Source organism: Mustela putorius, unplaced genomic scaffold (genome assembly GCF_011764305.1).
Source record: "Mustela putorius furo isolate JIRA1106 unplaced genomic scaffold, ASM1176430v1.1 tig00003898_pilon_pilon_pilon, whole genome shotgun sequence".
Taxonomy (NCBI): Eukaryota; Metazoa; Chordata; class Mammalia; order Carnivora; family Mustelidae; genus Mustela; species Mustela putorius.
The window spans coordinates 12,892,239-12,908,719 of NW_025422047.1; the positions used below are offsets into that span (position 1 = coordinate 12,892,239).

The 16,481-nt window shown below is 37.9% G+C and overlaps 1 pseudogene; it reads left to right on the forward strand.

The window, feature by feature from the left end:
* The first annotated feature begins 14,194 nt into the window (after positions 1-14,194).
* On the forward strand, positions 14,195-15,623 carry LOC101681995 (annotated as a pseudogene).
* Positions 15,624-16,481: the final 858 nt, after the last annotated feature.

Consider the following 16,481-nt stretch of genomic DNA (forward strand, 5'->3'; position numbering starts at 1 on the left):
GTGTGGCTTTAAGAGGGGAGGCGGTTGGATATCAGACCATGCACAGCAATACTGGTGCATGAAGAAATGGAACTCCCAAAGGACAACTCTCTCCAGGGGACAGTCCCGAAGCCTCCCCACTCAGGATTATGTATTTGACGGTAATCACACAAACAGGCTGCTACCTGTTTGTTTCAGTAGGCTCATTCTTTGTAATTTCCAGGCTGTGGAATTATCCACCTAAATTTCCCTCACATAAATGCTGCTTGATGAATAAAAGTACAGTGCAGATTATGTCCCTTAATGGTACTGCTAATCTTCTGTAATAATGGTAGGTGATGATTACTGTTTATGTTATTCAAGGTAAAAATGGATTTGTATGTGTGTGTGTGTGTGATTTTGATTTGGAGAGGGAAAAAAAAATGGGACAGCTGAGTCAGAATGCTAGATTGAAGAAATGGATTAGCACTGATTATTTCTGATTATTTCAGTCCTCTACATGAGGTAAATGCATTAGAACACCATGTGATTTTCATATTTTAATATTTGATTTCTGAATCACTGCAAGTGATAAGCAAAAGAAAAGTGTAGCAGATGTTATTTTCTGTTCTGTTTATGAAGTGGAGACAATTCCAAAAAGTACAGGGATTACTGCCATAAAAGCAGTGTTAAGTTTCATTTTGTCTCTTCCTGGCCTCTGCCTCCCACATAGCAGAAACAGAATGATCATCTTCAGACATTTCCAGTCATTATCTCTATTTGCAAAACTTAACCGTGCCCACCTAATTCCCTGCCCACTTCTGTTTCTGTTAACGTGGCTGCCAATTATAAAATCATGTGGATATGTGAAGTATAAACAATGGATTAATGGTTTGTCGACTAAGAATCATTGCTGTTCTTTTTTCTTTTCTTTTCTGTTCATAACGTGGCAACCCCTGGGAAGTAGGAGTGGGAAGGATTTATCTGAAGGTTCTATCCTGAAGCCCATTCTGCTAAATATCCCTATCATAGCTCCCCGCCCAAGTACGCCTCATACCACCAGCCATTCCAAAGTGGAATTCGCTTTCTCTTTAGTAAAAAATGAGGGAGAAAGTCCATGCAGAATAGATGCAATACTTGTTAAAAATTTTTTTATTTATTCATTCATTTAGTGTCTTCATCAGATGAGCTCAGGTAAAATCTTTGTTTATCTGTCTTTTACAAGCCTTGATAACTAACATTTTTTCCTAATACTTTTTTCTTAACATTTCGTGTTCTTGGTCACTTCTATTTGCTAACCTACCCAAACCAGGTTTTCTTTCTGTTCTTGTAACTCTTGGTTTTACACGATGACTATGTCTCTTTGAGCCATTTAAAAAGAGCATCTCACCTAGGAGATTCTATATGCTTCCTGTAAAGGCATATTTCAGTCCTCTGATGTGGCTCCAAGAGTATATGAATACAAGTCTATATCTGACAAAAGTAACAAAGAAAGAAAGAGGAAGAACAGCTTCTACAGGTACTTCCTCTCCAGAACTGGTCTCAACGTCCTCCTGTGTGGGTGGTGTTGGTGGTAATGTAGGAGCACGTGTGGGTGGTCATTGGAAGCGCAGGCTTCTTTGGACTGTATTCCCTGATACGTCCTGATTGAGCAGCTGTCCTATTTTGGGCACATGGCTTGCCTACCTATAGCTTTATATGACTGCACCTCTCCAATTATCTCTTTTGGGGGATACTGTTTCTTAAATATACCAGGCTCTTCAGTCTCTGGTATATAGGCCACAACTGACCTTTCATTGCATATGAAGAGAAGAGACATAGTCATAGTGTAAAACCAAGAGTTACAAGAACAGAAAGAAAACCTGGTTTGGGTAGGTTAGCAAATAGAAGTGACCAAGAACACGAAATGTTAAGAAAAAAGTAATAGGAAAAAATGTTAGTTATCAAGGCTTGTAAAAGACAGATGAACAGATGAATTGAGCCTGATTAATTCATATACTCATCTCCATAAAGCTAATGGCTGAGTTACCTATGTGTGGGTGTAGACACTTAAGTGTGGACAAACACTTAAGACACTTATGCCAAAGACATGATTTTAAATCATGAAAATCCACCAGAGGGGGATTAAAATGTCAAAAGCCTATCACAGTCATAGTTCTTTCTTTTTTTCCTATTCTTTATCTCATTCTCTACCAAATTCAGAATGAAGGAAATACTGAAAATTCAGATACTTTGCTGGGATTTTAACTCCGGGGGATCCCATTTCTATACGTTTCTCATTTGAGTCTTCTTAGAAGGGCTGGGATACATGAGACCATTATCTTGCTGAAGTGAAACTATAAAATAATCCTCTTTGGTTCAGTTGTGCGCAACAAAGGCGGTACATGTTGGGGTTAGCCAGGAAGCTACATATTAACAAATCCAGCTAATTACCAGGTGCGGAATTACCTCTGCAGCACTACAGTTGTAATGACACTGAAACCAAAACCTCAGCTGGCATGAGGCCATTATAGCTCATCTAGACCAATGGATGGTATGCATATGTGTGTGTGCTTGTGCACACACTTGTGAGTATGTGTATGTATACGTGTGTGTGAGAGAGACGGAGACAGACAGAGAGAGAGAGAGAGAGAGAGAAAGGAGAAAAGGAAGAAGGAAAGAGTAACAGAGCACATTAGTGAGAAAAGAAGGAATCTGAAAGGCAAAGTAAGTGTATTTATAAAATTGAAGACATAAATGGGATTGAATCAGTGTTTCCATCTCTTTACCACTGGTGTATGGCTATAGAAATTTATTTTCCTAAGGTTCTCAATTTTCCTTGATTCACATGACTTACACAGACCTTAAAATGGATAATGATGGATCATAATTAGAGACAGAAGGAGAGTCAGACAGAAAAGCAGCTGGAGATGAGAAGTGATGGAAGGGCACCAATCCTCAAAGTGCTGAGGCATTTTAATCACCTCAGACTTGGCCTCAAGTGCCAGCACCTTCAGAGACTAATCACTGTGATCCCTAGCAAAAGAAAATTGGGTTTGTGACATCTTGAATAGGGAAAAAATGACACCTCTTGTTTTTAGGTACAAATGAGACACTTAGGCAGCCCAGAGCAAGATAGCCCTGTAGGAATTTCCTCAGGGGGTAGGTAATAGATGAGCTTACTTTAACACCGACTAGGTCCTAAAACTAGTCTTCTTTTCCCACATAAAGAGCTCATGAAGAGATCAGCGCCTGAATATACTATTTGGGAGAACTGAAGTTGAAGTTTTCTGGCTAAAAATCATTTAATAAGATTACCTGATAACCCTTTTAAATTTCAAATGTTGAAAGGAAGGAATCAGAATATAACAACTCTTGATTCAGTGACACATTATCTAAAACATTCACTTTCTTTTTTTATTTTAATTTTTATTTATTTATTTTTAATTAACATATAATGTATTTCTCCTTCAGGGGTACAGGTCTGTGGGTCATCAGTCTTACATAATTCACAACACACATCATAGCACATACCCTCCCTCATATCCAAAACATTCACTTTCAACCTGTGACCAAAGCCATTGATTCTACCCACTTTGGTTCTCCTCATGTGAAAGAGAAAATTCAGAGAACAATAACCTTCTAAGTTTTCTATCCATTTTCTTTTCCTTTTTTTTGTCTTAAGATTTTATTTATTTGTTTGACAGAGAGAGACACAGCAAGAGAGGGAACATCAGCAGAGGGAGTGGGAAAGGTAGAAGCAGGTATCCCCCAGAGCAGGGAGCCCAATACAGGGTTCAACCCCAGGACCCTGGATCCTGACCAGAGCCGAAATGACTGAGCCACCCAGGAGCCCCATCCATTTTCTTTCTGTGGTCCTGATCCCCATGCTGAGTAACTGCCTCGTTAGAAGATGTCTCACTTTGGCATTTGAGGCAAGTGTACATGTGAATGCTGTAAATGTACATGATTCTTCCAAGAAACATAATAGTATATGAAAAAGCACATTTACTCTCAACTTAATGTCTTAAGATTCTTTTCCTTGCTTTGTAACTTAGAACCTAGTATACTAACTTCAGCTGAACAATTTCATGAATGAAATGAGTGTGTATGTTATACTTTCTGTTGCCCCTAATGTGTGTGTGTGTGTGTGTGTGTGTGTGTCTGTGTGTGTGTGTAATACAAAGTGAATGACTTAAAATACACAATAACTGGGTATCTGGCCAAAAGAGATAACTGAAAGTCTTTCATGCTGAGGATGCAAGGAATTAGGTGCCCAGCAGTTAGCAAATGGGGAGATAGAGGTAACATGCAAATTTTGGCCTGGTACAATTTCCCTGTTTCCACCATCTAACCACTGGCAACATTCATACAGGAAAGCTTTCTGGCAGGGGCTCTCTTAAGAGGAGTGCTGTTCCATCTCACCCCATCCATTTTACTGCTAATATGGGTTTTTCTGCTAACCAATCAAACCACCATTTCTCTGCAGAAAATAGTCCTAGGATGATTATTGGATGATTATTGGATCTGCTTCACCTGGAGACAGCCTCAGTGACTGAGGGGTATGAGTATGTAAGCAGGTGGGAGATGGTGCTAATAAAACCTCTACTAGCTTGTCACCACAAGGCAGGCACACTCTACAGTGCATCATTTATGTGCTATCAGGCTGAAGCTAGATGTCACCTGAAATCGTATCTTTACTTAGCTTCTCTCCTGCCTTGTCCTAATTTCCTGACTTTGAGCCTTCTCCTAAGAGCATTCTCTAAATAAATCATTTATATAAGATTCATGTCTTAAGCTTTGTTTTTAAGGAAGCCAGACCCAAGACAAATAGTTGCAAGTGATGTTCAAAATACCCCTAAATGCCACTTTGTGTTCTAAATGTAGACTCTGTTCATCAATCATTGAATGAACATTTTAAGAATCTTACCGTGATGTTTACTGGCAGCCAGCAGTTAAACTAGGATATTAACACTACTGTTTTTGGTAGGGCAGGTTTTTGCAATTATTTGAATGTTTTACTGCTTTTCCCCCCATATAATCTTATGAGAATTAATAGCAAATTGAAACATTAAAGTGCTCATAATAAAGACAAAGGATGTGGTCTGAAACAAACAAAAAAAAACCACAGTAAAATTAAAGCAAAGATAAAAATCATTACAGCTCTACTGAAATGGTGTTTTAGCTTCATTCAGACTAAATAAACACAAAGGATCAGAATATGATCAGTTGTGAAGGAAACAGACAAAAGGAAGGAACATGTACAGAAGGTTTGGAAATAGAGCTTAGAGCCTTTTTGTCTAAAGGAGAAAGAATTATAGTAAGTCTCCTCTTTTAAAACTTTTTTTTAACTTTAGTGTTTATTCAGAGTTTGTTATATATGAATGTAGGCAACCACACAGGAGTGGGAAATTAAATTTTTAATAATGGAAAAGTAAGAAATCCAATGGAAAGGTAAGAGGAATGAAGAGCCTGGCAGGCCTAGAGGTATACCCAGATGTCCCTTCAAGTACCTGCTTCTGAGACTCTTGGCAGGCAGCCTCTCCCTTCTGCACCTCTGGACCTAGTGTAGCAATTGCTCTGAGGCCATGCTTAGGCTGGGCTATTCCCTGTCAGAGACTGAGCAGACACAGCAGAGTTGGGACAATTCTGCCCAATTCAGGACTCTTTTAATGCAACAACACACAAAACATGTTTCCCTACCAGCCTAGCTGAGTCTTTCTCAGGAAAGCATAGTAGTCCTTGGGGTCTGGGTGGCTCAGGTAGTGAAGTGTCTGCCTGAGCCAAGGCAATCTTTCTTGGTCAATTCTTCTCTGGAAACCCAAAGTGACAGAAAGAGGTATAATTTAAGAGATAAAAATATGCATTATTCACTCACTGAATCTTCTCAAATACTTTCAAAGTTTTTTCAAGGTATAGATAGTGGGCTCATACTTTTTTGCCATCAACCTATAAGGTTAACAATTTAAGCAAATAGGATCATCCAAAGAATCAGTTTCTTAATTGGATATCTGGTTGTACATCTTCACAGCTAGTTTAAATAGAACATAAAATCCAACCGTCCACAATAGCCAAAATGCAGAGAGCCCTGGCGAAACTAAATGCTGATGAGGATGCGAAATGCCAGGAACTCCCATTCATTGCTGATGGGAATGAAATGGTAGAGCCACACTTTGGGAGACAGTTTGGCAGCTTCTCACAAAACTAAACATACTCTTACCATATAGTCGAACAATCCTGCTCCTTGGTATTTACCCAAACATGCTGAAAATGCATGTCCACAAAAGCCTGCACATGGATATTTATAGCAGCTTTATTCCTAATTGTCAAAACTTTGAAGCAGCCAAGATGTCCTACAGGAGATGAATGGATAAATAAACTGTCGTTTACCTAGACAAAGGAAGATTATTCAGCACTAAAAGAAACAGATTATAAAACACTAAGGGTGAACCTTAAAGTAAACTTTGGACTTTGGGTGATGTTGATGTGTCTACACAGGTCCATCAGTTACAACAAATGTACCTCTCTGATGAGGCTGTTAATAATGATGGGGGTTACGCATGCACGTGGGCACAGGGTATACAGGCAGGAACTCTCTGTACCTTCTGCTCAATCTTCCTGTGAACTAAAACTTCCCCAAAAAAGTCTATCAAAAGTGAGAAGAAAAGAGAAAGCCAGGCTTTATACCACAAAAGAAAAAGTCCTCAAATGATAAGAACCCATATTTGAATCACATGTGCTTTAGGAAGTCTATTTTATTCCACTGGGTTTTAATTTTCTTACCTAGAAAATCAGACTTAATAGTCTTTATGCCACAAATATTTATAAAAATAAAATAAGATAAAGTGACTTAATGTCTATGGGAATGCTTACTAATTAATACATGGTGGTTTTCTCCCAGCTAAGCATTTGACTATCTGACCTCAATGACAGAAAGTTTGTAGGTCATTATTTATACTTTAAAATTAATGAAGGTAAGAGGGAAAAAAAAAAAAAACATTCGAACACACAGAAAACATTTTCCTGTGTTGCATAACCAATGCTTGCCTCCCTTATCTGTGAATCACAAAGGCTATGATTGCAAAGTGAATGTATATTGTATGTTTTCTTTCCAATTTACAGACTTGAAAACAGGAGATACTACTAAAAAAAAAAAATAGTCTACTTTAAACTAACCTATAAATGAAAAAGCAGGAACTATAAATTCTAATACTAATCCTCCCACAGATTTATGACATACCCTTAAGTTATTGAAAGCCCTAAATCTGACAGAAAAGTGTCAATGACTCCTTGTAACTTTCTGGGCTTAAATATTTTAAAAGGCAATGAACCATGTAGAAGAGCCTCAGTGAAATGTGGAGACTTCACAGAGGAGACTGGAAGTAATAGGCTGAGTCACAGGGAAGGAAATGAGAAAGGAGATAGAAGCTTTTAGAGCAGAAGAGATTAGAGGGTAAGAAGCTGAAGACTTTTGGGGCTATGGCAATAAACTGTGGAGGGCACCTGATTTTGCCTCCAGCTGAAGATTTCATCACCCAGTTGCTGGCACTGGTGGTCAGTGCAGCTCAGTGTCTGCTGAGACATTCCATTGTCTTTAGTTGAAGATAGTCACCTCACCCAATATCAGGCTTTCTCTGAAAAGCTCCATACAGGGTACCTAATGCCTGGCTGACCTGACTTTAGCTGAGATGTAAGCTGGGAAGGGCTACCCCCACTTTAGACCTCTCATAAGAATTGCTGAGGCCTTGGTCATATCTACTTTGCAGTTCAGTTTCTCCTGTCAATTCCTGCTTCTAATACTGCCACACAGGTGTTGTTTTTCAGACTGTCCCCCAACAACTCAACTCACTACATGCAAATTCTCTTAGTCTCTGCGTCCAGGGAAACTAAGTCTCAGCCCTGTCTAAAAGCAGGAGAAGATGGGAGTGAAGGAATTCAATTGAGTGTCACAGTCATGATGGGCCCTAGGAATAAGCGTAAGAAAGAACAGGTTTGGACAGATTGACTATGGCAGAAGACAGCAGCCACTAGTACATTAGTCTGGAGTACCTATAAGCATGTGTATTTCAATTTGAAGTTGAAATATATCCTGCAGCCTAGATAAAAATACATATGTACTTTTCCTTAGATCAGCGAGCCTGCATAAAGAACTTATGCTAGCCAAAAAAGTAAATATAAGTAACAATTTGATGAATAAATAACCAAATAAATAAATGGAAAATAATATGAAAACATACTTAAGGGTTGACTCCTAGACCCTATCATGAAAGGCAGCTTCAAAGCCTACTGGCCAGTCAAAACTGGACAAAACTACCCTGACCATTGAAAATCATTGTTTATTCCAATTGTTTGCAATTGTCTATGACAATTTTTCTAATTATAAGTTTTTACATTATTTATCAGCAACCCAGGTTTCTAGGCTGCAGATGTAACATTTATGTTCTTCCTTCCTTATATTACCTTAAAACTCCATTTAATTCCCTCACCAGCTCCTTCTCTGTTCCCCTCTATCAAAAACAACTTAAATACCTAACCATTATTACCCTTAGCCAACTTCTGAAAATATATGTATTTATTTTTTACTTTGGCTATATAAAGCATGCTTAAAATAAGGATGGAAAATGTCCCTTCCGATCTGGTCCTTTATTTATTTATTTTTGTTTTACTTCTGTTCTTCATTAAAGTTGGTCAATATTTTAATTCTAATGGAACACCCATATTGTGACACAACAGGCCTAAAGCCATCAAAGTGTGATACGTTAAAGACTTGCAGCCTTTTCTCCAAGAAAATAATAATAATTAGTAATTCATGACTAAAACTATGTATATCAGTAGCAGACGTGATACTCTACATTTTACGCCTATTTCTTTGAGATTCCAACTTCGCAAGTCTCAGCATAAATCTTGAGTCAGCCATGGGCTTCAGTGGTTATTTATTGTTTCTCCATTTCTCTCATATTTGGTTAATGAAACTCTGAGTTTCAGAATGGTCCTTTGGCTTATTGATGCCAATCATAACATTCCCAAACAAAAGGGGTATCTGTTGAGCAAATAATATTTTTTTCTCTGAACTTCAAACTAATCAAAAATAGTACAAGGAAGAAAAATGATGTTCAAGGAAGTGGAAAAAGGAGTAGCTAGAGAAAGGGACACTACCAGTGTTAAAATTGTGTCATTATACGTCACCAATTTTTAAATCCAATTTTTTGCCACATATTGTATAATACATATTATGTATTAGGGGACAGAATATGGGGAGCTGAGGGGTGCCCAGGTGGCTTAGTCTGTTAAGCTTCACCTTCGGTCAAGGTCATGATTCCCCAGCCTTGGGACTGAGCCCCAGGAGAGTCGGCCTCCACTCTCCCCCTGCCCTTCCTTCTTACTTGTGCATACCCTCTCTCTCTCTCTCTCTCAAATAAATAAAATATTTTAAAAAAAAAGAATATTGGTAGCTGATATATAACTTTCCTTCCAAAGGAATGTTGCTGAAAGTAAGCAAAAGAAATTTTGAAAAGCTGCATAATTTATAGGGATTAGTAGGCCGTCTCTGCTGCACTGGCTATAAAAGCAAATGGCTATACCTTGTCATTCAGAACAAGGCCAACAGCTTCTTAAAAGAGACTTACATGTTTTTAGACAGAGAGAAATTTCTTCAATAAGAAACAACATCAGGAAGTGACTTTGGACTATAGGTGAGATAGGACTTTATTTACTTGGACAAAGGCTACACATGTTTTTATTATTGAATACTTTTCAGTATTAACTAATTTCATCCTCCCAATCATCCTGTGAGGAATATACCATTATCTCTGTATTATATAAATAAGGAATCAGACACTTGGAGGTATAATATAACCTGCCCAAAGTCCATAGTTGTTAACTGTCAGAGTTGACATTTGCACTCAGAATGTCAACTGTAGAGCCCATTCTTTACAAAATAATATATTGCAAAGGCAAAGTCAGAAGGGCAAAAACACACGCCCTTTTAAACAAAAGGCCGGGAAGCAATCAGCATGTTCACTAACCTGAACTCATTTGTAATAGGAGAAAAATATCAATAGATATTGTTTTATAATCTAGTCTCTTATCTTGCCCAAAGATTGCGAGCTCCATTAAACAAGAAATCTAGTTGAGCTTTATCTCTAGTACCTGGACAGAGCTTGGGACATAAATACTCAATACACATATATCTGATAAATAAAGGAACTGGATAAAAAAGAAATACCAGCATAAAATCCTGAAATTTTATCCTTTCCCTCCATGCTTGTACTTTTGCTTATAACATCTGTCCCATTTTGTCAGTAGTATGTGTTGTCTCAGGAACGATTTTGACTATAAGCATGAATGTCAAAAGAAGAAGCCAGTGTTCATTTTATGACTTCCAAATGAGACCCTTGAGACCCAAAACTGAAATGAGAGCCTTGAGAGAAAAGTATTTTTTGAAGCTCAAAAAATGAAGCTCTAGCATAACTGATTTTCCTGTAGCACTGAGAGGCAATAAAAGCTTGTTCAAGGTTGAGTTGTGGGGAAAATCTTCAGAACCAGGATAAGACAGAAAAAGAAGAAGAATTTATAAGTGAAGTTAAGATATACACAGGGTTGACTGAGAAGTTTCAATACATGTGTAATCAGAATTTCAGCCTGAAAGAAAGAAAGAAAGAAGGAAGAAAAGAGAAAAAGAAAAAGGAAAAGGAAAAAGAAAGAGAAAAGAATAGAAAAGAAAAGAAAAAAGGAGAGAGGGAGGGAAGGAAGGAAGGAAGACAGACAGACGGATATAAGGAAGGAAGGCAATATTCAAAGAGATGACAGTTGAGACATTTCCAATACGTACATTCAAAAAGCCCCCCACAATCCCTTGTATAATGTATAATGTATGATAAACTAACACAAGCAAACAAATCCTCACTTAGATATGTAATAGAGAAATTGAAGAACATGAAACACAGATGGGAAACTCCTATAAGCAGCCAATGTGAAAATATCAGTTATCTCTAGAGGAAAACTATCAAAATGACAGCAACATTGGAAGCCGGCAGGGGGGGGGGGATGATATCTTCTATATGCTGAGAGAAAATAACTGTCAAGTTAGAATTCTAAATTTACCAAACTAATTTTCAACAAAGCCTACTGTTGAATTTTCTTTACCAACAGACATACAAAATATCCTTCAAATAAAGTAAAATTTATACCATAAATAAGATATGGAGGGACAAGAAAATGGCAAATGTGTAGGTTAATTCAAACACATAAGAACAGTACAAAAAAACTACAATTTGGGGTCCTTAATGTCAATTTGGAGCTTCAAAGTCATGTTTTTAATTCATTTGGCCTCATCACTGGTATATTAGTGTCTTACTGCAAATGTTACAATTTGCTGTGACTTAGAGGCTTAAAAAAAACACAAATTTATCACATTGCAATTCTGTTGGTCTCAGCAAATCAGAGCGTGGGTAAGGCAATGTTTCCACTAGAAGCTCTCCGACAGCTTCAGGAAATAAGTCATTTCTAGCTAAAACTCTCCCTCTAGGTTTTGAGGTTGGTTATTTCCTTGGTTTGTAGCCACGATACTTAATCTTCAATCCCAGCAAAGTTGGGGTGAATCTTTCTCACACCACCTTTCTGGCTCTCCTTCTTCTGCCTCCCTCTTCCACTTATAAGGACTCTCGTGATTACACTGGGCCGAGGTGGATAATCCAGAAAAATTTTCCCACCTCAGCCAGCTGATTAGCAACCTTAATTCCAACTGCAACCTGAATTTCCCTTTGTCACGTAACGTATCATATTCATAGGTTCCAGGTATTAGGACATGAACATCTTTAAGATGCCATTAATCTTCTACTATAATATACTTCTAATTCTTTTTTATTTAATATACAGTGAGCCATGTCCAGTCATGTCGAATCTTTGTATTAAGGTAAACTTGGCTTATAAACTGATTTTTTAATCATAAAAATACTAGTAACAAAGTAGCCAGTAAACAGAAATGCAGACAAAGAGGTCTGGACACTATTTCACACTTGCTTCCAAAGACTAAAATATTTTTACTCTATAGTCCAGCAATTCTACTCTTAGGCACTTCCCCAAGGTAAATGAGAAGATATGTTCACAGAAAGGCTTGCATGTGAATGTACATGGCAGCTTTGTTTACAATAGCCAAAAGCTGGCAACAACCCAAATGTTCAAGAACAGCAATACAGGTAAACAAACTTGGTATATTCAGAAAAAGGACTAAATTACTGAAGTACTCAACAATATGGGTGAATCACAATATCATTTCATTGAATGAAAGAAGCCATAAAAATAAATAGAAAAGAATACATACTATATAATTAATTTACATGAAATTTGAGGACAGGACTAATAACACATGATAGAAGTCAGAAGGTTTTGGCCCTAGTGAGAAAGTGATTGGAAAGGGCCAAAGGGAATTTTTTAGAGTGTGTGCATGGTGGTTATTCAGGCATATACAATTGTCAAAATTCATTGAACTTAAGAACTGTGCAATTCAAATAATCTATCCAAGCTCTCTGGTAACTATCTAGATAGTATCTGAGTAACTTTAAACTCTACCTATCTTGAACAAAAAGTTTTAGTTCCTTTGCTATTAAATTTACTCTCGTTCTTCCTTTTGTTAAAATTACTTCTAGGGAATCAGTAAGAAGCTCATTTATTTTTGGATCTAAACAAAGTAGCCAAACACATAAATTGCCCCAATTTAAATGTTTTCCCATGCACATAATTATCTTTGGGGAACAAATGTCCTTGCCTTTTTCTCATGGGCTGATGCCTTATGTATCCCTCTTCCAAATTTATAATCCACAATGACTGTACTCAGTGCCACAGGAGAGAGGTGCATTATTACAGGCTCATTACCTTTAAAAAGGTGTGTATCTATTTCTCATTAATTAGAATGAAATAAGATCAAATAATAGCCCAATTCATGATAATTTCTGTTCTTGTAATTGACATCATCAAACAAATGAATTCAAGAACAATGAACATTCTCAATTAGAATTTCTTCAACCTTATTTACATTCAATTTTCCCTTATAAAAATTTAAATTCAATCAATTTTTATTTACTGAAAGTATATCTGTAAGAAGCTCACACTAATTAGATGTGAAGTACAAAATTCAGTTATATAAGGTAAGTCAGGTTAAACTCATTTGTCAAACTTCAAATTATAAGTAACTTTCAGATAGTTTCTTATTATACACTTAATACTTTCTGTGTCAAAATCCTTTGTATAAGTAACTTTTTAAAAACTAAATGCTTTGAACTTCATATTTTCTTATCCTTATCAATCTATGTAACATTGTTTCACTTATTCTGTCTAAAACTAAGGGTGATATGCCAGGTTTTCTTGAAGTAAAGCTGCAACACAGTCTTAACATAGTAAATTCGACAACTCTATATATACATTATTCCATGCTTATCACAAGGCTAGCTGCCATCTGTCACTATTACAATACCAGTGATTATATTCCCTATGTTGTACCTTTCATCCTGGTGACTTATTGTGACATGTCAGTTTTAATTATATTCCCACTAATTCCAAAAATAGTACTTTTCCTTAAAAAAAATCCCTAATAAATCCTAATTTTTCAAACTTGAACTTGTTTTCCTCTTTCATTTCATGTTTCTGAACATTTAGTAACATCGGGAGCCATATATTTAGTTTTTAACTTTGAAATTAATTTAGAAAAAACTATGGATCTCAATTTACCAATGAATCAGTAAAGAAATAGACACTTTTTTCGATTCAAATTTATCCTCATAAACACGCACAAAATTAAGCCAATTAAAGAGTGAGCATATGCACATATTGACTAAATAGACATTTTCTTGTTATGAGTCCATAACAAAAGCCAAAAACAAAAGGTAGTCTTAAAAAGACATACATTTATAGGTGTCTATACTATCATACCACATAAAACATACTTTGTACAGAGCACTTCTGAGCTGTGGAGACTGTTCTGTGGGAGGAAGGAGCCTGGGAGTCAGCCCCCTAGTGTGCCTATATCATATCCCCCTCACCCAGCCAGACCTAGTCTAGCCCGTTCAGACTCAGCAGCCATGGGCCATGGCTCCCAATGGAAATTATATGACATAGAATATTTGGGGTGATGTCTTCCTGAAAAATCTTCAAGAATTACAGGAAACAATCAAAAAACCACTAATGCATTTGAGAAAATGTAACATTTAAGGGGAGGGGGAAAACCCTGCTTTCCTGATCTGCAGCTTGGCTGGATGCTAAGATGTCTGTGGATGTTAACAGCCAGGGGCAAAGAGGACTATGACCCATATCATGAGGAGGAAGAGGATGAGGATCCCAGGGGACACAGAGAACCATTAACTGGGAGTAGCCTGCAATGTGGAGCAGCACGGGGCCGAAGATCCTGATGAGTTCACTGCTTGACCTATAAAGAGTTCAAGTACCCTCGAGGAGCATATAACCAGCCTAGCCTCTGTCCTAAAGGCCAGTGATGCTCACCACCATTAGCACATCATATGGAACTGGTATCTCATGTAGTTACTAGACTTATATTAATTAATTTCCACTGGCAAGTTGGAGAGATACTGGACAGATACAAGTCTGATTCTTCTCAGCTACTCATTGAGGCTCAAGTTCAGCCCCATCCCTCAAAGCATGTCCCTGCAGTCCACCCCCTTCACCCACTGCACAGTGGGCATGCAGTTTGTGCAGATGGAGAACTACTTTCTCTGGCTTATCAACACCAGTTTTGTTGCAGCTTCTGGGAGCAGCACTGTTCAGTACTTGGATGGGTGGGGGAATCTCTTGCATAACTCAGGACTGTCCACTCCAAACACTAGAGAACTTCGTGTTTCCATTGTTGCCTAATGAAGAATTGAGAGACAAATACAGGGGCTACCCTTTCATTCCTAGCTCCAGCTGTGCTCTGGTGCGGATTGCCCCCTGGTGATTCATGTATAGAAGTCCAGAGCTTGCTAAGTACAGTCCAATCAGTGCAATGAGGTCTTCTGTTTCAAGTTGTCAAATGTGTCATGTGCCAGTCTATGCCACGATCTGGAAATGGCTCAGGAAATGTGCTGGTGACTCTGAAACAGCCAACTACCTAGGTGCTCACGCTTAAGACTATCCCAAGTGCAACTTCTGCATTGAGAAGAGCAAAGGCTGCAATCACATGTGATGCTCCAACTGTAATCATGACTTCCACTGGATATGTCTAGGAGATTAGAAGACCCACAGCAGCAAGTACTATAACTGCAGCTGGAACAAGTAGAACTCTGACACTGTCGACCAGATCCAACAAGCCCAGGCCAGGAAGAAGTCCTTGTCCTACTTTGAGAGGGGGAAAGCCATAAGAGCTTGCAGCTGAAGGTGCAGATTTAGCAGTGGATTCATGAGAAGATTCAGAAGAGGGACATGAACAATCTGGGGACCTGGAATGACTGGCAGCACCTACAGAATGCTGTCACGCTCTTGGCCAAGTGCTGATACACCCTGCAGGACCCATGTCCATGTACATATTACATGGAGTCTGGACCCAGGAAGAAGCTATTGGAACACCAGCAGGCTCAGCTGCAGGCTGTCATGGAAAGTGGAGTGTGCAGACAGCTATGACAATGTGGGACTTAGAAAACCAGGTGCACTCAGCAAAGCAGTGGAGGAAAAGGCTAATGAAGGATCCCCATGACACCTAGACTGGGACATGGACATGGACATGTTGGAGTGAGGAAGATGTGGCTGTGAGGTATCCTGGGTGACCTTTCATGACCCCAGCCACAGTCGGGGCCCTACTCTGGGAGACACTGGTCATACACCATTTAGTTGATTTCTGTTTTCTTCTCATCTTTTTTTTTCTCTCTCTCTCTCTCTTTCTTTTTTTTTCCTACCAGGGTAGAGGCCATGTTGAATTGGCCTCTTTTTAGGGCTTTTAATTCTGACTGGACAGTTGTTGGGAGGAAGGAAAAGTTTTATTTCTGAATGACTATTAATAGTATTAGGTCATTACAACTTTGTAATTTTCAAATTTGTATAATTAATACCAAAAAAGGCAAACCATAGAATTACACAGAACCCTTTAAAAATAAATTGGTATCGGAGTGTTTTAAAAAATTCTTTGTACAGACTTTAATGGTGTTTGCTGAGCTGAATTCACATTGTTATTGATACACACATTTATTTTAGACAATATTAAATTTTAAAACGTTTAAAAGCCATCTTTAGATTGAGGGATTACTTATTTGCCAGAAAAAGGATATTGAGTCCCTCAGAGAAATATAAACTCACAAGTCTTTCTTCTGTGCTGCCCTATACAGTGTTTTCTGCAATTTCTTCTAGATCTGTACAAATCTTAGTCAGTAGACTTAGACTCAACTATTATTAGGAAGGATTCATCCTGTTTGGGGAAAACCAGTTTAAATTTGTATATAATAGAAAAGCTTCTCTAGACAATTCAACTGTTAGCAGTTTTTTCCAGGAATCAAAGAAGTTAAAAAGAATTACCTTGTGGACCCTGTATATTCTACTTTATTAATTAAATTTCTTATAAGTCATCC